General features: G+C 38.8%; 1 protein-coding gene across 13 annotated transcripts in view; it reads right to left on the bottom strand.

Annotated features, from left to right (window-relative positions):
* The window catches only part of dennd5b (DENN/MADD domain containing 5B), a 99,639-nt gene that overhangs the window by 77,584 nt on the left and 1,494 nt on the right, over positions 1–20,561 (bottom strand). The gene's annotated exons all lie outside the window — the stretch shown is intronic.

Genomic DNA, 20,561 nt, shown 5'->3' with positions numbered 1-20,561 from the left:
CATCAAGCATTATGTCACTGGTTTCATATAATTAAATTCCTCCATATAATGAGGTCAAAAGCTCAAAAAGGATTTTCAATTTCTTCTATATGAATGTCTTGTTTTCTGGCAGAAGCTTTTCTTTCAAAGTGCCTGGGGTCTATACTGGATTGACCTAAATTCAGTCCAAAGCAGAGCCAACAAATCATGATTTAGAGGAAAAAATAAACTGTGTTTTTTGGGAAACCATTTATTTTTTCTTATTCAAGGATGAAATTCTGTATTTTCAGTGAGACTGACACCCCTTCCTTCCACACCTTTACAGACAGATATATCCACCACTGTACCCCAACCAACCTCAGCATTAAATCTGTACTGCAGACTACAAAACTATGAAACCTGATGGAAACTGACAGATCAAATGTCAAAATATACAAATTGCAAGCACTGAATGACTATTAAAAGAGAAAAAATAGTAGCAAAGACTTATTTCTCAGCTACAGTGAGGGAAAAAAGTATTTGATCCCCTGCTGATTTTGTACGTTTGCCCACTGACAAAGAAATGATCAGTCTATAATTTTAATGGTAGGTGTATTTTAACAGTGAGAGACAGAATAACAACAAGAAAATCCAGAAAAACGCATTTCAAAAAAGTTATAAATTGATTTGCATGTTAATGAGGGAAATAAGTATTTGACCCCTTCGACTTAGTACTTGGTGGCAAAACCCTTGCTGGCAATCACAGAGGTCAGACGTTTCTTGTAGTTGGTCACCAGGTTTGCACACATCTCAGGAGGGATTTTGTCCCACTCCTCTTTGCAGATCCTCTCCAAGTCATTAAGGTTTCGAGGCTGACGTTTGGCAACTCGAACCTTCAGCTCCCTCCACAGATTTTCTATGGGATTAAGGTCTGGAGGCTGGCTAGGCCACTCCAGGACCTTAATGTGCTTCTTCTTGAGCCACTCCTTTGTTGCCTTGGCTGTGTGTTTTGGGTCATTGTCATGCTGGAATACCCATCCACGACCCATTTTCAATACCCTGGCTGAGGGAAGGAGGTTCTCACCCAAGATTTGACGGTACATGGCCCCGTCCATCGTCCCTTTGATGCGGTGCAGTTGTCCTGTCCCCTTAGCAGAAAAACACCCCCAAAGCATAATGTTTCCACCTCCATGTTTGACGGTGGGGATGGTGTTCTTGGGGTCATTCCTCCTCCTCCAAACACGGCGAGTTGAGTTGATGCCAAAGAGCTCGATTTTGGTCTCATCTGACCACAACACTTTCACCCAGTTCTCCTCTGAATCATGCAGATGTTCATTGGCAAACTTCAGACGGGCCTGTACATGTGCTTTCTTGAGCAGGAGGACCTTGCGGGCGCTGCAGGATTTCAGTCCTTCACGGCGTAGTGCGTTACCAATTGTTTTCTTGGTGACTATGGTCCCAGCTGCCTTGAGATCATTAACAAGATCCTCCCGTGTAGTTCTGGGCTGATTCCTTACCGTTCTCATGATCATTGAAACTCCACGAGGTGAGATCTTGCATGGAGCCCCAGACTGAGGGAGACTGACAGTTATTTTGTGTTTCTTCCATTTGCGAATAATCGCACCAGCTGTTGTCACCTTCTCACCAAGCTGCTTGGCGATGGTCTTGTAGCCCATTCCAGCCTTGTGTAGGTCTACAATCTTGTCCCTGACATCCTTGGACAGCTCTTTGGTCTTGGCCATGGTGGAGAGTTTGGAATCTGATTGATTGATTGCTTCTGTGGACAGGTATCTTTTATACAGGTAACGAGCTGAGATTAGGAGCATTCCCTTTAAGAGAGTGCTCCTAATCTCAGCTCATTACCTGTATAAAAGACACCTGGGAGCCAGAAATGTTGCTGATTGATAGGGGATCAAATACTTATTTCCCTCATTAACATGCAAATCAATGTATAACTTTTTTGAAATGCGTTTTTCTGGATTTTTTTGTTGTTATTCTGTCTCTCACTGTTAAAATACACCTACCATTAAAATTATAGACTGATCATTTCTTTGTCAGTGGGCAAATGTACAAAATCATCAGGGGATCAAATACTTTTTCCCCTCACTGCACAAATTGGTCAGCATCATTTAGATAAAGCAATTTGTTCTTAATCAGTTTAAGGGTGTATCCCCCACCCCAGCCCAGTATGGAGTCAAAGCATACGATTAATACATTGGGTAGAACAGGCTACCTGACAGCCGTTTATTCGCAACTGATCATTTTATTAATCAAATATGGGTTGTGGTTAAGGAAAATATGGTAACAATAAAAATCACTGCTTATGCCCACTCTCCCAGTTGCATTAGCTACAGTATCTCTGCAGCAAAGAGGTCACACACAGCGTCTTTCAAAGGACAGTTAAAACTGGGCTGAATTATACATGGAGATGACTCTTATTCAGAGCGTCTCATGCACTTATTCATACTCCTTTATATTAGGTTTTATTGCTAGCTTGTGGGCATACTTTTCGTCCATCTCCATCATAGGCTTTTCCTACATGCTGGATCAGTCAGAAAAAATACAATTTGGATTAAAAAAATTACTACATGATATAAAAGATGAAAGTCAGACAGCATTACCTGCACGTATATACCACCAGTCTGTTTTCTTTTAGTAGTAAGCAATTTATAACGTACTGGAAATTCTGGAGAAAAACAAGTGAAAAAAGAAGCAGTGTTAGGACAATACCATAGTACTTATGTCCATTTGTGTCCCCGGGTGCGTGCGTCCCTGCCGATCTGGAAAAGCTCCTCTGGTTTGATGTGGTCGATGCCCTTCATGATTTTGAAGACTTGAATCAAGTCCCCACATAGTCTCCTCCGTTTCAGGGTGAAAAGGTTCAGTTCCTCAGTCTCTCAGTAGGACATTCCCTTTAAACCTGGAATGAGTCTGCTTGCTCTCCTCTGAACTGCCTGTAGAGCAGCGATATCCTTCTTGAAGTGTGGAGCCCAGAACTGTACACAGTATCCAGATGAGGTCTAACTAGCCCATTGTACAGTCTGAACATTACTGCCCTTGTTTTAAATTCTACACTTTTGACAATATACCCTAACATCCTGTTTGCCTTTTTTATTGCTTCCCCACAATGTTTGGATGGAGAAAGTGAGGAGTCCACATAGACTTCTCGGTCTCTCATGTGTTACTTCATCTAGTTCTATTCCTCCCATAGTGTAATTATAGTGGACATTTTTGTCACCTGCGTGTATTACCTTGCACTTGTCCACATTGAATGTCATCTGCCAGGTGTCGGCCCACAACTGAATATTATCCAAGTCCCTTTGAATAGCCTGTGCCGCCAAGACTATCTGCTGAGCCACTTATTTTAGTATCATCTGCAAATTTGACAAGTTTGCTAACTATCCCAAACTCCAGATCATTAATATAGATTGCTTTTTCTAAAGGCCCTAGTACTGATCCCTGTGGAACTCCACTAACAACCTCACTCCAGTTAGAAGCAACTCCTCTAATCAACACCCTGCGTTTCCTATACATCAACCAGTTCATAATCCATCTACTTACATTACCCTGAATGCCTACAGCTTCCAATTTGAGGATCAGTCTTTGGTGTGGAAATCTAAGTATACCATATCATATACTTTCACGTGATCTACAGCTGCAGATGCATGTTCAGAAAATACTAAAAAATTAGTAAGATATGATCTGCCATGTTAACCATCTCCAAGAATATGATTTTCGTGTAATAGTCCTGCAAGGATAGGTCATAAGTGTATGGCAGAAGATTGATGCAGGAAGCAAAAATACAATTTAGTCCTTTTGCTAAAGATGAGGCAAATAATTCTGTGTGTTTCGCATTACCACACAATATAATCGAGTGCTTCGTAAAGATTTTGCATTCTTGGCTGAGTTTATCCAGATCGAGGAGGTATTATGCCACTAACACAACCAGTATACCCAAGTTACAACTAGACATATTTAGAATATTTTCTATTAAAGGGGAGGGAATGTGTACTCTCTAATGTTCTAACACATGCAGGAGTTTATTAAAAAAAAATAAAAAAATCTTTTTTTTTTTTTTTCATAAAATTCTTGACATCAACTCCAACCAGATATTAACTAAGAGGTAAAGTGAATAGTCATCCCTGTTAAAATCTGCATTCATAATTGCATCAATTAAGCATGACAGCTTCTGAAAGCACGGACAGGGAAGCATTGCCCAACACTCCCACAGAGTGATTTTGATTTCCTTGAAAGCCTTAATCCACTGCACAGGCAATGAGAAATCCTGATTTGTAGTAAGCTTATATCTCCCTCGAGGTCCACTTCCACTACAGCTTCTCCTTGGCCAAGAAGGAAAACAATCACATCTTTGAGTTTGCAAAGAACAGGCTTGTCCCACGACGTGCGAGCCCCACATTGGGCATGCTGTTTTATGCAGATTAAGAACCCGAGACTCCTATGTATAATAAGCTTATTATATATATTTGCAACTGCAAATCACTTCCACAGTGCACAAACAAAAACAGAACAAAAAATCGACAACACAGCGTGAAATGAAGGTCACCTCTATGGCAGGGCGGAATCAAGTGCGCATAGAAAACTTTGCCAATTCCGAGAACACGACTGGAGTTATGCTTGGAAACTTATACATGAATAAAAACATATTGATTTGTAGATGCATTAGGAAGGAATTCCAGTGCATCTCTTATTAGCATGCCCCACAATACAGTCCTGCCCTTTTCCCCCCTTATGTGAAAACATTGTTTTCTTTTTCTCTAATGGATTCAGAATTCAATAACAGTTTATGTAATTATGCAGTCTTGACAAAATCTTCTCTATGATTAATGCGATCGCAATCAGACGTGTCAAGCTTAGCAATGAGTGCAAGGGGGTGCCTCTCTTCGGGGCTTGTTCAACTCTGATAAGATTGCATCAATGCGGAGCGTATCAAAATTAGGCTCACTTGTAGACACCAGAGCACGGTTTTTCGATTCTGGCCTCTGCAAGTTTAGTAGCATTTGGCATTTGTTCAATCATAGCTCTCATATATAAATTTCAAGATGAACTAACTTAGCCTTTACATTTGCTTTCCATGAGCAAGTTCTTGGTTAAATGAAACCAAAAAGTTCAGTGAGAAGATGAGAGACTTGGGAATAATTTTTGGAATCTCTGTATTGAAGTATTCTCAGAGTTAGAGACAGTCTGGAGATTTATGGAAAATAAATTACCTGAAACACAGTTGAGTGAGTCTACATTTAAATTATAAATTAAAGTCTTGCGTTTTACAGGTTTCAACTTGAATGAAATCACAAACAAACAAGTACCGTATTTTCTGTAATGCAAGTACCATACCGACACCTGTAATGGAACATTTTAAATCTTCAACAAAATAACAAAGTAAAACCCAATTGGCAAAGATGCTTTCTACCAGATACTCCATGGATGTTAAAATTACTGCAACAAGTTACTGAATCATTCAAGGAAAATACATTTTGGAAGGGTGCAAAAACCCATCAATATTTTCTGGCAATCCCATGTAACAATCTTTCATGGTGCACAAAGCACAACGTCTTCATTGTTTTGCAGCTCTTTTGAATTATAAAAAAACTGAAAAAATCCTTCAGGATTCAAAATACCTACCATTTACATTTTGAATACTATACATTTCCCAGATTAAGAGGGCAAGGGGGAACAAAAAACCCTACATTTACATCTGTACCTCATAAGAGCATGAAGAGTTTCATGATGGGCTGTGAAGAAGTGATTGAAGAGGAGCAGATGTCCCCTGATAGAGATCTGAAGAGCCACCTTTGTGAGGTTCAGCACCCATTTTAAGGCCTTCCTGCCCCACCTCTTCATGGAGCTGCCGAAGGGTTCTGGGGAATTGGCTGCCATTTCTGAGCACTCAAACCACTCTCAGCACAGGGTTTTTCACTGGAGCACAATGGCCGTAGTGTGCAGAACTGGCGGCTATTGTAACATCATTCCACAATGTCAGCTGCCTCTTCCAAATGCACAGTGCACTCTTCCTTAAGAACCGAGGGCAGCTTTGTTATACATCAGGGTCAGCCAGATAATTGAAACTTTTCTTATAGGACATTTATGCCTTACTGTATATTTATGCCCACCCGGGCACAGCAGTGGTACAATTCCATTCGGCATGACTAAAGAATTAATGGAATCGGCCAATGATCTGCCGTTGAAACGACTGGCTAAGAATTTCACCAAGACTTCAACATGCCTTTGAAAATAAATAAGGTTCTCTCAGCCCTGTGACAGACAGGCCAATGTCTTTACTTTGAATTAATCACAATTAGTATGCCACTTCAGAAGCGATCTCAAGGGAGAACTCTCCAATGCAATACTGGGTACTTCATTTTTAAGTGTCAATAATAAGAATCTGTGATTAGGGGCTCACCAGTACAGTCCTTATGGACCATGCCGTCATTTTGTTACTTTCACATTTTTCACTCAGCTGGTCCAGTTGAACCCTTTCCCAGAGTCTTACAATATAAAATGGGTTATTCAAATTGTATGGTACATCTAGACAAAGAACAATTCAAAATAATTAGGATCTACCACTGTTGATAATTACATAAAATAAAAACTGCCTCAAGTCAAATTTGCCTTATTCATGCATTTTAATGGTACTACAGCTTATTAAAATAACTTAATTTTCCAACAACTGTTGGAAAGGTATTAACAAATGACGCACAAGAATCATAATGGCTATGAAAGAAAAAACTAATTTAATTGAAACGCTTCTAAAATGAGGAAATCAGACTGTTTGAAACAGTGAACAGTCACTATTCTCAACATAACTAAATAGGCTTGCAGCAAAGGTATTTTATTTTACCATATCTTTTCAGTTTATATACCAACAAAATTAGAAAAGGTTAGAAAACATTCACCCTAATAGTCAGTTAAGGTTTTCCCAATACATCTCAAATCTCATGTATAATTATCCAGACAATGGCAATGGATATATGGAAAAGTCATAGCTGTTTCTCGATGCGTATTTGTGCAGTACCGATTTAAGATAGAAAAAGTGACATACAAATGCAGATTATTCAGTTCATACTAATAAAACATAGAACAAAATCTGTGGGTCTACAGATGGTACCTATAGAAATAATATTATAATTCTGCTAAAATGTCTGAAAGAACGTCTTGTTCTAACAGAATTAAGTTTAATGCTATTTAAACTGAGCAAAGTCATTTTAAAGGAGCACCAATTGACAGCTGGTGTACTTTTACAGCATTTGCTAGATTTATTTTTATGTGCATCTTTTTAGTAGTGCTTTTATGCTTGGGAACAACCTCTTAGGAGTGCCAAGTAGAATTACTTTCGAGATCTGTGCCTGTAAATCCAAAGTCATGACTGTGGAGGATATTTGAAAATGTCTGTAAACCCCAGGTAGTTGCTTATTTTTGTGGTTTACCACATATAGCATGGTTTGGACTCTGACAAGCAAGTGCTTTATCAGTGCTAGAGAAAAGCGCCATCAGTCAGCAATACTGTTGAGTCCCAGGATATTAGCTTAATTTCTTCGCAGACGCCTTCTTTGCTTGCTAACATAGCACTTTATTACTGGGATGAATGGCAAGGGTGAGGATGCTGCCCCCGACAATAGAATCCTGATTGTCCGTCTCTAAGACAAGCACAGATCGGCAGCATCAGAGCTTATAGGGTTAAAATATAAAATTAAATTAACATACAAACCACATGCTGTTTAGTAGTGGTGTCATCCCCACTGTTTATTAAGAGTGTATGGGATTTCCTTTATAGAGATGCCTATACTTCATTAACTCAAACAAAAAGAGAGGGTGGAGGGGGGGGGGGGGGTTGCCTTTGAACTTCAAGGAGGTTTTCTTTCTTTGTACTTTAAGGCTCTGAAAGGCTGCATCACAGCCTAATTAAAACCGCACACAGAAGATATGGAGACCTGAGAACAATGAGAGCAAATGCTATGGACAAATACACACACAATTGAAGAACTGAAGGATTTCTTACACTAATGAAAAAGATCTCATCTTCAATGTGCACCTTACCTCGGAGGTCTACAAATTAAATTTAAATAAGAGCAGAGACTCCCCCGCCCTCCACACACACACACATTTACATTTTCCTGTTTATAGTGTTGCTGTTAACCTGGACTTTGCAAATACCACCCCCACACCAGAAGTGACATTTTTCCAGACCTGCATCACCAAGGCAACCTTTTTTCTCAACATGACCCCCCCAAGGCACACAGCAGAGGTTGAGTACCATCTGGGAAAAGGACACGCCTCTTACCCATAATGCTCCATATCAACCAACAAACGGGTTCAAGAAGGGTTGCCAACTCTGGTAGGATGTGGCAGTTTTATTGTACAATAGTGTAGTGTAATAATGTATTCAGATTGGGTATTTTTTCAAGGGTGTTTAAGAACACTTTTTTTTTTCTTTAAACATCCAAATCAGCACTTAGTGTAGGCATAGCAATTAAGCTGTCAATCTGGAGTTCAAAATCCTTATTTTGAACTTTGATACTGTTGCATTACCATTAAACTGACATTTTGAGTCACTGACTTTCTTTTTCAAAGTAATATGCAAGTCCAATTTAAAAATGACTGCCTTAAAATGACTGACGTGAACAGAATGCCCTTTTTAAATCTCTCAGGAGTAGATAAATCTTGTTCTGTAATAGTCAAGTTTTTTATAATAGAAAAGAAAAAGGGCAGTTGTGGTGGTATAATTGAGTGTGACATAGAATATGCAAGACTTGTTTTTTGTACTATGATTATATCGATTATAAACTGCACACAAAGAGGTTGTGATTTTATTTTGATTAAATGGTACGATGTACGCAGAGAAAGGATTGGTCAAGCTCTAGAGACAAAGGGCTAGAGTCCTATGCAACTGTCTACCAGCATGCACATAGGCCTGTTCAGTTTATGAACAATTTATGAACACAGCTGCATGCAAGAGGGAGTCTGACTCGAGCTCTTGCTCTCTCTAACTCTCCCGTGGGAACCGGGGCACCACCATTTATTAGTTTGCAACCTGTGACTGGCTCCCCCAATCACGGAGCCCCATGTGTTCCCACGGGGGGCCAACCCCTGACTCCCGGAAGTAACTAAACCCCAAAGTTACATAACCATAACGGGAACTTAATCCTTACACATATACACATACCCCACATGACCCCCCCCAGTCCCAGATCACAACAATATATACACACATACATTTACTCCAATGCCACATTTACATGCAATGTTTTTTTGTAACTCATGAAATCGATGACTCGCTTGCAAAATCAGGAGAATCAGTTTTGTGGCTAAAAAAAAAAAAAAAAAAAAAAAGTGTCAATCCCAAATACTCCAGTACATGACTTAAAGAGTAAAACACGTGCAAATGCTAGGGACACAATCGTGTATGTATATATCATTCAATGGCCACCTTAAGTGAAACTTGAAAATTCCTGGGTCAGATTATTCGTAGGTTTCAAGGTAAAGTAAGTAAATTGCTGAGGGACATTTCATGGTTAGCAATGGTGCATTTCAGGTTAATGCAATGTGGAAAGCTTTTTCTTATTTTTTCCTCCCCTTGTATCACTATGCGTTCTATATTGTTGTGCACTGTTCAGTAGTGTAGTGTACATCGTGTTGTAATAAAACATTGATATTCATGGCTCGCTCCTCCATCAGTGACATAAAAATCAAATTTGAACAAGCTGTCACATGACAGCTATGGATTCGATCATGTCAGTGGCTGTATTCGAAACTGCATACTACACATACTACATAACACTTCAGTAATGTTGAAATGCTCGTATACAGTATGTGAATTATGCGGTTTTGAATACAGCCAGTGTCTCGAGTATTGTTTTTGCGCATGTAAACCTGTTCTGTTCCTACTAAAACATCGCGAGAGCTGAATGTAGATTTAATTTACATACTAATTCCCACCTTTGCTATAAATTTGCATGATGTCGGTAAGCAGCAGCTCATCTCGAGTGCAATAAACTAAAACCATGTAAACCCCCCAGAGGGAGAGGGGCACTGCATCTGTAATGTCAAAACAGGTAAACTCTGCCATGGTATCTGTTTTTTGAAGATTGCTCGCAGTCTTTGTATTGCGTAGGTGGGAAGGGAAAGTTTGCAGTAACGTGATGTATTAACTGTAGGGTAACTGTAAGTAGTCTATGTAGAGATGAGTGCTGACATTGAGAAGGAGAGCATTCCTCTTTCTGGATGAGAGTCGTTAACTTATGAACACCGACCTGAGCCCAATACATCAGAAATAAAACTATGCCGAATTGTATTAATTTATGAGCTACTACTAGGTCTACTGTTCTTTATGACAGCCTCATAATTGCTGAAATGACATTGGGTACTTTTTGAATATACATGAACCCAGAGTTTCCATATTTCAATTGGTTGGCAAAACAAATTAGTGAACATTGAAAGAAATTAAGAAAAACAAAACTTGCCACTCCCCCACCGGCTCTCGTTTGCAACAAATTTGACAGGGAACCCTGCATGGACCTCTGTCTGATTGAAAATAAAGACTTAAAGCACTTATTTTGTGTTACAATTAAAGTTACAAAACAATAGAATTTGTTTTGAAAACACAGACCAAGCAATACACAGGCATTTCTATCTAGGCATAACATATTACTTTCACTTGATTTATAATTTTTCTGTCAGGGGTAAGTTGTTGTCAAGTTTATGACAATTTAAATGTGGAATGTTTCAACAAAACAAAAAACATTTATAGTTTATGTACTTGGGAGTGTTTGTGCGTTTCTGTTCTGAACCTTTTACCAGCTTGAAATTAGATCCATCTACAAAGTATTTATTGGAGCGTTAAAAGGAAATAGTTTACCTTTTGGTAGCCCGTGACTATTATACATAGAGATTTGTCCTCCCCTGCTCCACAGTTCTGACAATAGTGCTCTGCAGTGGCATGCATACTAGGATAAGGGGCTGGAAGGAACTGGCTGAAAGCTGAAACGACTGTGGACACAAAGCATTCTCAATTACTTAAGTGAAAAAAACATGCAGACATGCAAGAGATGTACACAAATTAAAACAAGCATGCTTGTCATGTGCCTTGTAGTTGCAACCAACATACAGACTTTTCAAATTGTTCTTGGTCACCTTTAATAATAGACATGTGTGGTCCTGCCAATAAAGAGATCTCCCCAAAAGTATTTGGCAAGCTGTCATTATATTCAAAATGGTTATTACATGTGCATGACAAGATGTAACATTTGCAAATGTCAGATCTGTATGACAAAACGCATTCAAAGAGGGGAAAAAAAAAACAACTTGTCAGATCTACATGGACAAAATTATAAAATGCTGTTACACCATATTTTGCAGGGTTGTGGAAACAATAATTCATACCTTTGAAACTATGCAAACAATATTAAAAAGTACATAGTTTTATCTTGTTGTGGTCTGTGTGCAAGGATTTATATTGGGTTACTTTGTGCTGACAAAGCTTTGCAGATAAGTCCTGTCAGAGAACAAAGTTCAGATTATCAAAGGATCTTAACCTTTAAAACACTTTGTCATCTCAGACATTGACCTGGCACCTCATCTGCGGAACTCTGAAGACTATGACTCAGAACAAGAAACACCTACACTGGGCTGAATAGCCTAACAGCATAATTCTGAATGTTTTACTATACATAAATATACACCTTTGTATGGTATACTGGAATGGATATACAACATTTAATCTTTAAACAATATACACTAGAATTTTACTTCAATGCTTGAAAGCCTCATTTCTAATTACAAGAGAAGGTAAAAATCTATTCATATACCACTCGGCATAAAACACAAATTAAAAATCACATTTCTGTCAGTTTTCATGTGTTCACAAGTCCTCCTCAGTGCTCAATACTGCTTATAAAACAAGATCACATTATAATGCAGGCAGCACAGCACAACACAGCTGCATTTGTTTAAAAAAATGTATTTTAAAATGCACTCGAAAGTGTAACTTATTTAATACAGATGTTAAACGTACTGCAATACGAAAAAGGCCAATATAGGCCGATCGTATCGATGCTCCAATACATCTGTCGGTCCCTAATTACAAGGATGAAAATCTCAGATTGTTACATAAAGTGATATACTACAGAGTGACATAACACTGCTGGCAACATTATGATTAGTCCCCTTAAGTGAAGTTTCTGCCAATTGTCCTGGCTAGTTCTGTAGCAGGGAGAACTTTTTCCTTTTTTTTTTTTTTTTTTAAATGCATTTTGTTTTGGTTTTCTGACCAGCAAAACATTAATTTAGTTGGTCTCAGGCCGAGTCCTGAGATGCATTAATCCACTCAGATTTCACACTAACTATTCCATCTTAAAAGCTGGTAATTAATTGTAAACAATGATAGTGGTCTGGATGGAAATAATTGCATAAAATGTTTTGACTGCTACCCCTTTAGAATCCAGTTACAAACAAAAATCGTCCAATATTAAAATGAGAAACCTTTTAGCACATTTGCTAAAAACTGGTTCTCAAATGTTAGTTCCCTGCACAGAGAGAACTTTTCGGTAAATGGTTTGTTTCAGACAATACCCCTTTATTTCTGTATGTATATCCTAGAATGGAGAAGGGAGAATGTTGTGTACATAGTAAGATGTTACTGTACCAGTAAATGGCAGCTTTATCCTGCAGGGTAGGTTTAATAAGCATATAGAGCCGATTGAAACTGACCTCCCACACAACGAAACCTACCTCATTCTCCAGCGTTGTCGATCTCTGAAGCCTGCATCCAAACAGACCAGTCTTAAAAGCATTAAAGTGAAGGATAAGCATAGCGGTTTCTTTTCATCCCAAAGGAAACCCATTCAAGGAGGAAATAATTTACACTTAAAATACATTTTTGTTGCTTTATGGACATGCAACAGAGGCAAGTGGAGAGTGGGCTGACATTTCCACATGGATGAAGCCAGAGGGAGGAATTAAATCTCAAATAAAAATCAAAGCACTCAGGCTCCTTCAAGGGAGTCATTTTAATCTACATAAATGTCTTCTAGCCAAGTAGGGAAAGGTCTATACATTTCACAGAATTACCCATATGACTTAGAACATTCAGCTGAAGAAAGAAGCCTGACTGATTGAACACTATTTATTTTTTATCTTTTACTTGAAAGAAACAAATGCATACATGAATAAAATACATCAAGTTAATATATACTTTAATGAGGGCTATGTTTACAATGATTATAACCATATATAGCCTTTAATTTATTAACGTTTATTAAAGTTTCATACAAAGAAGTAGCAATTTACTTTGCCTTGGATTAATTCTGAACTTAGACTAATGTATGCGTTTATTTAGAAATACACATGACTACTACCAGAGGTCACCTTTAAGATTGCCCATCACCACTCACTAGCACTGAACAGTAAAGCAACGTGGCAAACTGCCATGACATCATCTTTATCATGATGCGCAGACACACATGTGAGTTGAGTATGTTGTCAACATATTTCCTTTCACTGCATTGCTTAGGACAAGAGAGGGAACCACTGGAATGGTAATAAAAGGTTCTTTAAAGGTTCAAAATTTGAAGAGACTGCTCTGGTATATCTATTTGCACCTGTCCACGTACACTTAAAACTACCCTAAATAGAAGCTGGTACTATTTTATACCAGACTTTTGTTTACATTCCTTCAATTAAAATATTGCATAGTACACAATGCTCTTTCTGAAGATGTTTCGGTGAAATGGATATATTTTGTGACAAACCATGGTAAGAGCATCTGCTAATAAATTTGATCATCAATAATCTTTCAACTATGGACAATTTCAAGGACTCACTCTACCATGCTAGAGTTGGTAGAAATATGGTTTAGTTGTACATATGCGTCATGGATTATACTCCGGTCTTTGCACAGCGGATATCTACAGGACCAGAAGGTGGAGTGGGAAGCAAAAATATTCCCACAGCATGACCTGTAACACTCGGCAAGCTATTTCACACTTTACTGATGGCAAACAGGCAATGTCAGCCATCTGAAACCTTCCGCAATGAGCTTTTATAAATCTGCCTAAGATAATTCCACCCAATATAAATTACACTTTCTAATTATATGTAAAAATAAAGGTTATAAGATTCAGATCAGACAGGATGGTTTAGTACTTTGTTGGGTTACAACCCCCCCCATTGACCTATCCAAGAACAGTATATTCACACTACAAACAGCACCTGCTTTCAGACAAACGTGTCAGTCATCCTCTTGGGAGAATTGGTAGCACTTCAGTATGTCTGCAGCTTGAGTTTGATTTCAGCTCTTAAATTTTAATCTGTGGGTGGTTCCCCAGGTCATATTATATTCAAGTAAACAAAGGTACCACAATCCCTACAGCACTATTGCCAAAATGACAGTGACCTTCGGAAAGGTCATGAAAGATTAACACAAAATGTAGCCACCTTTCATCTCGTAAGAAATGCCATGTCTGAACACAAGAGATAAGGCCAAATCAAACACCAAGCTTCTAACAAAACAGTATTAAGCAATGCTATAAATGCCTTTGTACACAGCAATGATAAACCATTCATTTCACTTATCGATTTGTTTACTTCTTTATTTTGGGTTGCCCAGCAGTTCAACCTCAAAAGATTCCCTTAAAGAGTGAAATCAGGTGATGGCTACAGACAATGACAACCAAAATCTGTTTGACGCAGCTTTTAAAAGAACTGTCTGAATACACTGTGGCAAGCCTTCACAGAGGTCTGCATTAGTTATGCTTTCTGGTCCTGCCAATTCATCCATTCAAGTTATGTCACTTAGCAATCAAACATGCACGTGTTCAGCAAGAATGGTGGGCAAAGGCAATTTGTAAAATGTTAGTAAGTTTAGAGACTGCTTGGAAATCCCAATCACATAATTTCATTTCAGTTATGGGCTCAGAGTAAAATTAAATGAAAAACACATATCCCTGGCCTCTGTCACCTAATAACCCTTCTGGAACTCCAAAGAAAACTAAGGAAACCAACGAGCACAATCGTTTGATATTAGTTTAGACAAGACAAAGTCTTTGTTTTGCCAAAGAGCCACATTTAATACCAATTCCCTAAGGTTAAACCGTTGAGATGCATTTTAAGAACAGCCCACCTCATTAAATCCCTAGATAGAGCAGAAGCCCACTGTCATTTATGAGCCCATTACCCACAATGCCTAGGAGTCTGTTCTTTGAAACATAGGCTTTATACTCCTCGCCCTGCCTCCCACCTAAAATAAAAAAAGGCAGCAGTTCCCAAGCTGGCCAAAGGGTCATGTATGATATTTGCATACACATTGTTTCAACTTCCAGGCTGGCTTCTAGAAGCAGATGGCAAGTCCTACAAATCCCTTTTGTCTGTCACAAACAAAGTCAGTAACCTGTGGCCTACAGAGTCAGCTGAGAATCACTGACCTCAACAACTGCTTTACCCCAACCTCTGAAAAGCAACGCAGCAAAGCCAGTGTTTTGCATGCGTGTAAAAATGGGAGGTAACTGTGCAGGTCTCCCTCAGCATAAACAAACATTCGCTTGAAGAAGTAAACTCCCAGTGGGTTGGGAGGGTTATAAAAATAAGACAAATTATCAATTAACAGTACTCTTAATAAAGACGCAGAAAGCAGAACTGTAGGGCTGGCTTTCTGTGCTTTTAGGACAAGGAAAGCCAGATTCAAATGTCAAGCGCTGAGAGCAGGAAAGCAAACAGAAGCACAATGTGTCGAGCTCACAGGCAGGGCACACCTCAACAGAATTGTGTTCAACATCTGGGTGCATTAATAATAAATGGGCCATGAAAATCTCTACCAGCAGAACTGCAGTTCAGAAGAGAAAAAAAAAAAAAACCTACAGCCTTCTCCCAGCTGAGGGGGTTGCCACGCTGCGGCTAAAAATAGAAACCCTGGATCTCACATTTCATCACACTTGACTGTGGGTACAGTAGTAAGGCTTATTTACCCCCCCTTCACTTGAGTCATCATATTATTGACAGGAGGCTTTATTTTCATTAGGTAATGAAGTAAATGTTTTAAGTACTTAATTAATCATTGGATTTAGTCAAGACACCCATTAAGCTTTAATTAAAAAAAAAAAATGCTCTACTGAACATCTTAGAGATTTTTTCCCCCCCCCCAGGGAATTTCACAATACTAGATCAACTCCCTGTCTAAGGCAGATGCTTGCTTAAAACATAAAATAAAATGGACATGTAAATGGGCAGGATGTTCTCCAGCCCTGAAGGAGAAAGCCTGCAGAGGACAGGACACCAGAGTGCTTTTCTCTCAGCAGCTCCCGTTAATGGCAGGCTGACGTCAGCGCACACCGGTCAGATGCTGGAACAAAGCAACAAACACAGCCCCGGCTCCAAGCCATTTCTCTGCAGCAACAAGCTGTGCCGAGAATACCATGACGTGAGGTCAGCTGCCTGCGCACAGAAGCCCAGGCTGGGGAGCGGTGCTGGGTTCACCCTTAAGTGTTGCGATTCTTTTGCTGGAGAGCGGTGGATGACCTGAAACACTGGGCAAAGGGCTGTAATACTCTTACTTAACATTCCAGCCACATTGCTCTTATGCATTTAAGTGGCTGAGCGCACATTATAAAGAAGAAAAATGTGCACATAATGCAGAAGCTATATAGTTTCTTTCAAAACAAACCATAAACAAAAGTGCTCCGAGTATTATTTTTTAAAAGCCTATTATCAGATTTCAGCCAAGACTGAAGTCGGAGCACTGGTTACTAGGTTCCTGATTAAATAACACTACCGGTTTCAAACATGTGACAAGTACACAGCAGGCACATTCACAATGGAATGATTACTGCAATAATATCTTACAGTACAAAGATCTGCAAGGTATTTTTAGTATGTGATTCTCAGCAGGGAATGGTTATAAAACAATAATTAAAAAGCCCAAGTCTTTCTGAAACTTTGAGCTGTGATAAACTCACACCCAGAGCCATTGAATTCCTACAGGAAACCAGACCTCTTTCAAAACAATTGGCTCTTTGAAAGGGGGGAAAAAGCTGCCCTGAAACAACAGGGTGTGAGATACTGAAAAGGAGACTTTCATCTGAAATCTGCTAAGCAACAGAAGGGAAAAAAAAAAAAAAAAAGATTGCGGTTATGGTGTGTGGGATTAATCTGCTGCATGTGACAAGACTGTCTGCCCAAACCCCTGCACCGTTTTTTTTTTTTTTAACTTGTAATCATTTAAAGAAATGAGCACAACGCATGCATGTGTGCACAGACTAGATGCTATTTAGGTGACCCCTCACGAATGACTATGCAATTTGATGCCTTTGAATTGTAAATTATTTTGGTTTTCAGCACCACAGCAATGAACAGTGTGAAAAGGGTTTTGAATGGAAAAAAGGGCTAATTCTCCCAAACCCTCCACGCTGGTTGGTAAAACAGGTGGCTCATTCGCTCATTAAGATCAGTTTCTCCACACTGACTCAGCCAGCAAATGGTAGGCAACATGCATTTTCTCAAGTACAAATCACGAGTTGGTTGTCATGACTAGGATTCATTCCCATGACAAACACCATCCTAATATGAGGGTTTAATTTGAATAGGAATACACAATCTGTTTTAGTACCTACTGACATCACACAGTTTACAACTGAAGAGGGAAAAAAAAAAAAAAGATTACTGCATCTTAATACAAACGCTGTTAACATCGATATAAAGGAGGGAAAATTGGGTCGGCGGGAGACCTTTAAGCACTCCTTCCTAAGAAGAAAAGTGTTTCCTGAAATAGTCCATGAAAAATAGTCCCTAAAAAAAGGAGACAATAGCTGAAGGTGTTATTTATCTTACTTTCATTTAATTATTTGTATATTTGAGCAAATCCCATTAAAAATCACATCCTAAGAACTACACCTGCCGCTTTAATAAAATAAAAAATACCAAAAAAAGCGCTGCCAAAGAAAAGCATCCGGCCCTAAAATAAACTTGTGGGCAACAGAAAAAATCTAATTTACATGACCTAGAAATTAGTCTTACTGTGTGCGCCCCTGTTTGCATTGCACGATTAGGAATTATGCAAATATTTATTCCCAATTAACTATGCTTTATCTAGCAAACCGCTGAATATTTTATGCACACTGGATAAGATATCCCTTCGCATGAGCTATTTCCATTGTTACTGCAAGTGTGCGTGTGTGTGTGTGTGTGTGTGTGTGTGGGAGGAGGGGGAAGCCCATCAACACAATTCCCAGCCTACACAGTATTTTCCACTATCCCCTTAACATCAGCACAACAAACCGAAATAGTGACCCCTATGAGAAAATGCACAGGCCATTAAAACAAGGCTGGTAGCAGTCATTGCTGAAATGCAGCAGCTCACCTTTACTTCGAATGCTGAATTAAACCACGTCTATCACAAAGTCATCCCATTACTCATGTTTGAAATGTCATCTTGCAAGCTGCCACAGTGACATTCAAGCACTTGAGATGCTTTGAAAAAAATATTAATTTCTCCACTCAGAGCACAATCAGCAGGTTTTCATACACAACTGCCACAGACACGCCAATTATTCAGCATACTACTACAGCACGACACAATATGCAAGACTATTTCTTCCTCAAACCTCCATATTTTTATGCTAAACTTACACGGAGAATAAGACCCTGGAAAACCCATAACATTGAGAATCATGCATGAAAAGATTGTTTAATAATGCATAACATTACGCAAAACAATCCTGGAGCTTCTATGGTCACTGCGGTTGTGTCAAATCTATCCCAGAATTCTGGCAGACGTGTGAATCCCAGGCAAAGACCACAAGTGTTAAATAACTTCGTCATCATCAAGTGGCAAACAAAGAAAATAATGCAGAAGTAAAGAAGGGATCTGAGAAGAGCATTCTCTGTCCTTCCACATATGCCCTAATCAGTTTCTTCAAAGGGTTGATAACAAAAAATAAAAACAAGTTCAAAATATAGGGATTCTCTAGTGATTCATTCAGCTTGTTCCTCCTCAGATCAGGCTCCAGAATTGGTTCAAAATTCTGCTTGGATTAAATCCAGGCTGTTCCAATAGCGATTTGTGTTTGGGCATCTGGGTTGGATGGAGATGGTGGGGTGGATCCTTGGTTTAGACTAGAGTGAGCCATGTGTTGGAGGCCTACAGTTTTCAGTAAGGAAAGTGACTAAGCACTTTTGTTGGCTTGCTGGGATTGCAGTAAGAAAAGAGGAGCATGTCTTTGTACCTTGGCCTGGCTCATGTGGAGATTGAAGTGGCAAGTTGAGTAGATTGGAAGCAAAGAAAGAATAATTCTCAGTTTGTTTTAGTAAAGGGCAAGATAGATATATGATTTTAGTTAGCTGTTTGCCAATCTTCAACATTACAGCAACTCATTTAAGTCTCAAGTGTACGGTAATTAACTTAAAGGTCACATGACAGATGTCAAGTGCATTGCATGCTCATTCGAATTCTGAGGTATCCAATTTTCCAGTGCAATAATTCATATCTGGCCAATTCAAACAACTGTAACGATGCTGTAATCTCAAAATATGTAAAAGCGGTCAAATTAAAATAATGACAAGCCTTCATAAAAGAGCATCTGGCTGTCCAGAATTCTAAATGGCAGCCACTAGTACCAGTTACCAACTATCTTCAGATTGAAGAACTCTAGTTTTACTTTAAAACCCAACTCCAGCCAGGCCATAAATGCAAAGGGGTAAGTGTGTAGATGTGCAAGATAAATGGCAGTGGTTCACCTTCATGCAAAACAGAATCACAGGCCTCCTCGTCAACTACCATGAGGGACACATGGCACATTAGATTAGCGCTTGTCAGAATCATTCTTAAAAGAAAAAATGACCATGTCAACTCATCTAGATATCACTTATGATTTAAAAAAAAAAATATGCAGTTCTCAATTCTACAGTTGAAAGTTCTCACAACCTTAATTTTAATTGAAACAATGTTATTTGAAGTCTTCAGGCTAAATCAGTGTTCAACTAACTCTGAAAATATACAAAATCAATAAGTATAGTTAAAATGAACAACATTCAACTGAAAATCACAGAATAACATTTCTAGCTTAGGATCCTAAACCTGTATATATTAGCTGCCATGTGAAATTGCATAACATAGAAAAAGGTTCAAGAGTACACAAAGTAGTTGCATGCACAATATTACAGAATTGTAACCTTTGTGCACTTCTAGTAAGACACGTGGAGATTGAAATAACATTACATACTCATTAACAGAGGGCTGTCACTGTTATAGCTAAAGCAAAACCCTTTCACAAGATAAACAGTTTAACACTTTTATCTTGTTAGTCCCCTGAAGCAGCTCCTCAAACTCTGTGGTCTCCTATGATTTTGATGTGTTGGCCACATTTAGACATTAGCCACTTATTTAAATCTTTCCTAATGTTCTCTGTACAGGAGGAAAAACAAATACAATATATACAAAATAAAAGTGGAGTCCAAAATGAATAGGCATTATCTGTGTGTATTTTGAAATCTTGTCTGACATTCTCTGGGGGACAGACCATTGGCAAACAGTACACTTCAAAGTGAAAAGATAACATCTTGAATTTACTCAGTCAATACAAAAATTAAAGCAGTATCAAAACAGT

This window comes from Amia ocellicauda, chromosome 5 (assembly GCF_036373705.1).
Source record: "Amia ocellicauda isolate fAmiCal2 chromosome 5, fAmiCal2.hap1, whole genome shotgun sequence".
In the NCBI taxonomy this organism is placed as follows: Eukaryota; Metazoa; Chordata; class Actinopteri; order Amiiformes; family Amiidae; genus Amia; species Amia ocellicauda.
The sequence above is the reverse complement of the archived record's forward strand: the minus strand, read 5'-3'. Positions and strand labels throughout refer to the sequence as shown.